Source organism: Gossypium arboreum, chromosome 2, assembly GCF_025698485.1.
Source record: "Gossypium arboreum isolate Shixiya-1 chromosome 2, ASM2569848v2, whole genome shotgun sequence".
NCBI classification, from domain to species: domain Eukaryota; kingdom Viridiplantae; phylum Streptophyta; class Magnoliopsida; order Malvales; family Malvaceae; genus Gossypium; species Gossypium arboreum.
Window position 1 is genome coordinate 11815845 of NC_069071.1, and position 3565 is coordinate 11819409.

General features: G+C 37.9%; 1 non-coding gene across 1 annotated transcript; it reads right to left on the reverse strand.

Annotated features, from left to right (window-relative positions):
- Positions 1 to 1422: 1422 nt before the first annotated feature.
- LOC128289494 (small nucleolar RNA R71) lies at positions 1423 to 1529 on the reverse strand. Its single transcript, XR_008279142.1, has one exon. It is a non-coding gene; the product is annotated as a small nucleolar RNA R71 (small nucleolar RNA).
- Positions 1530 to 3565: the final 2036 nt, after the last annotated feature.

Sequence of the window (3565 nt, forward strand, 5' to 3'; positions counted from 1 at the left end):
GTGAATGTAATACTTTAGTCAAAGCTGAATTCATTACTTGAGACTTACTAAGCATTAAAAATGCTTACCCCGTTGCTTTGGCTCTCTGTTTTATAGATTTTGCTCGTTAGCTATCGGATTCGGGATCATCGAAGTCGAAGTCATCCACACTATCAAAGCCCTTTTGGTACTCTTAGTTGAACTCTGGATATGGCATGTATAGGACTACCCTTTGCTGTTTTTCAAGTACGTTTTGTGATGTATGTGTGTACAGCCATGCGAAAATGGCTCGTAAAAGTGGAGTATGGCATTAGACCATTTGTGTTTATGTATATATGTATGGTTTCATGATGTGACTACGGACTGAATGGAAGTGTTGGGCAAATGATCAGCCATTGGAATGGCTAAATATGATTATATGTGAACCTATGTATGACAAAACTCTAGTTGGTCCATGGAAACCACGAAATTGGTAAAGTTTACCTTGAAAATGATCTTGTGACAGAGTAGTGGTGTGGATTTGAAAAATCAATAAAATTTGTAGGAATGAAATTAAATAGTGAATAAATTATTTAAATGAACCTTGATGAATCTACTTTCATATGGAAGAAACGAAACAGTCATATGAGTTATATGTTAAGAGATATTAAAGTTCTCGTGAAACAGGGCCAGAACGGTTTCTGGATCCCCTGTTCCGACTTTGGAAATTCATTATAAATTAACCAGAGATTATTAGGAGTCATTCCATATATGTATAGATTCCTTTTTGAGTCTAGTTTCTAAAGAAATAAACGAAATCAGTATTGAAGACCTGTACCAGAAGATATCGAATTTGTAATGCATAAAGGTCAGTGTAGTCGAACCCTGGAATAGGGGAGACGTTAACTAATAAACTGTACTAATTGGCTTGACCAAAAATTCTAGAAAAAATCTGTAGATGGACATATGAGTCTAGTTTCAGGGAAAAATTACAAAACTGATTTTCAAGCTTTGAAACGCAAGATATGATTTTTAAGGCGACAGTGATGCAGTAACCAGCTTGTCTAGAAATTTCTAAATGGACTGTGAAAATAGTTAAGTTAAGTCTGTGTGCACCTTGTGTTAGATTCCGGTAACGGACTCGGGTACGGGGTGTTACATGCTATAGCTGCAAATACTTTTGAATTAAAACCTAACACTATTCAGATGATATAGCAGTTTGTTCAATTTGATGGTTTGCAGGATGAATATCCCAACGCTCACTAAGCAAATTTCCTGGAATTTTGCGATACATTCAAAATCAATGGCGTCTCTGATGATGCCATTCGTCTTCGGTTATTCCCATTTTCATTGAGGAACATAGCTAAATAGTGGTTGAACTCGTTACCACGAGGGTAAATTACTACTTGGGAACAAATGGCTGAGAAATTTTTACTAAAATATTTTTCGCTGGCTAAAACGGCTAAATTATGTAATGATATCTCTTCTTTTGTGTAGATGGATTTAGAAACACTTTACGATGCATGGGAGAGATACAAGGACCTACTAAGAAGGTGCCCTCACCTTAGGTTACCACTTTGGCTACAAGTACAAACATTTCACAGTGGTCTGAATCCCTCGACTCGAAAAATGGTTGACGCAGCTACTGGTGGAACCATCAACAATAAAACACCGAAGATGCCTATGAGTTTATCAGTGGCAAGTTATGAGGACTAAGCCAACGAAAATAGCCGGCATTTTTAATGTCGTCTCAGTTACTATGCTGTCAAATCAGGTAGAACTTCTCAATAAAAAGATTGATGGTTTTCTTAGTTCTACGCAGGTACATCCAGTAATGAGGTGTGACTCAAGTGGCGGAGGTGTGCATACAGAATCTCAATCCTTCAACACCCCAACTTCAGATCTCAAAATAACCTATACAGTAATACTTATAATGTAGGTTGGAGGAACCACCCAAATTTCTCCTGGGGTGGTCAAGGAAATCAAAAGCCACAAAATCCTCAGGGTTTTCAACAGCCACCTTATCAACAAGAGAAGAAACCGAACCTTGAAGAGATGCTCTCTAAATTCATCTTAGTATCAGAAACCCGTTTCCAAAATATCAAGACAGCACGTAAGAATCAACAAGCATCGATCCAAGGGCTCGAAACTCAGATAGGCTAGCTATCCAAACTAATCTCTGAACGACCACAATGTAGCTTACCAAGTAATACTGAACCTAACCCAAGGGAACACCTCAATGCAATTAGTACTCAAGATGACGAAGGAGTCATGGAGTTTGAAACAGAACCAAGGCAAGAAACAGTGGTAAGCAAAAGAAGAGATGAGGTAGATCAAAATACAAACAAACCAGTGACTATTGAATATAAACCTCGTGTTCCATACCCTAACGAGACAAGGAAAGACCGCTTAGATGAACAATTCGATAAATTCCTTAAACCTTTAGAAAAATTACATATTAACTTACCGTTTATTGAAGCTTTGTCGCAGATGCCAAATGCAATGAAATTTTTAAAAGAGCTTTTAGTAAATAAGCAGAAGTTGGATAAAGCGTTGCATGTGGAGCTAAACGTAGTCTGGTCAGCTATTCTACGGAATAAGCTACCCCACAAATTGAAAGATCCAAGGAGTTTTACAATTCCTTGTTTAATTGGTAGTTTAGATATAAGTCATGCATTAGCTGATTTAGGGGCTAGTATTAAAGTAATGCCTTACAAAATGTTTAAGCAACTAGGTCTTGGGAAACCTAAACAAACTAGGATGAGCATTCAATTGGTAGATAAAACTATAAGATTCCCTAGGGGTATTATTGAAGATGTACTCGTGAAAGTAGAGAAGTTCATATTTCCCGTTGATTTCGTTGTTCTAGACATAGAGGAGGATAATAACACCCCTTTGATTTTAGGGAGGCCCTTTTAGCAACTGCTAAAACAATTATTAATGTTGGCACAGGTGAGCTTACACTTCGTGTGGGAGACGAAACGATCACCCTTCAAGCTCATACTTCTGGCATCACATTGAACAGTGAAGGTAATGGTCCACACCAGTCTACTAAAACTGACAATATGACACAACCTACTTTGCAGAAATTGAGTTTCAAAAAAGTTCACCAGCCATGTTCCAAGGATGATAGAGGACACATTCATGAAGAATGAAGGCTACGGATAGAGGAGCTAGACGTATGGTGACCATACAAACCAAGAACACATGATAAACCAAAACTGTGCCAAAACAAGCCCGATACTTCTCCTAATCAACTTAAGGTTGGCAATAAAGTCTTACTAGATGCCGTAAATCCCCACATTTTCACTACCACACCGAATGAGGGAATCCCTCTTACGGTACTTAGTATATTTCCATTCGGTACGGTAGAGGTGAATCACCCAAAGTTCGGCACTTTTAAGGTAAACAACACCCGATTAAAACCCTATTTGATAAGGTTGATAGTAGGAATGAGGAGTATAAACTCCTCAAACCACCCTGACCATTCACTAGAGAGGTAAGTCGAGCTTAGACTATAAATAAGCGCTTCTCGGGAGGCAACCTAAGCACTAACATATTCTGACTTCTTTATTTTTAATTTCTAACACATTAACTTTATTTTTGA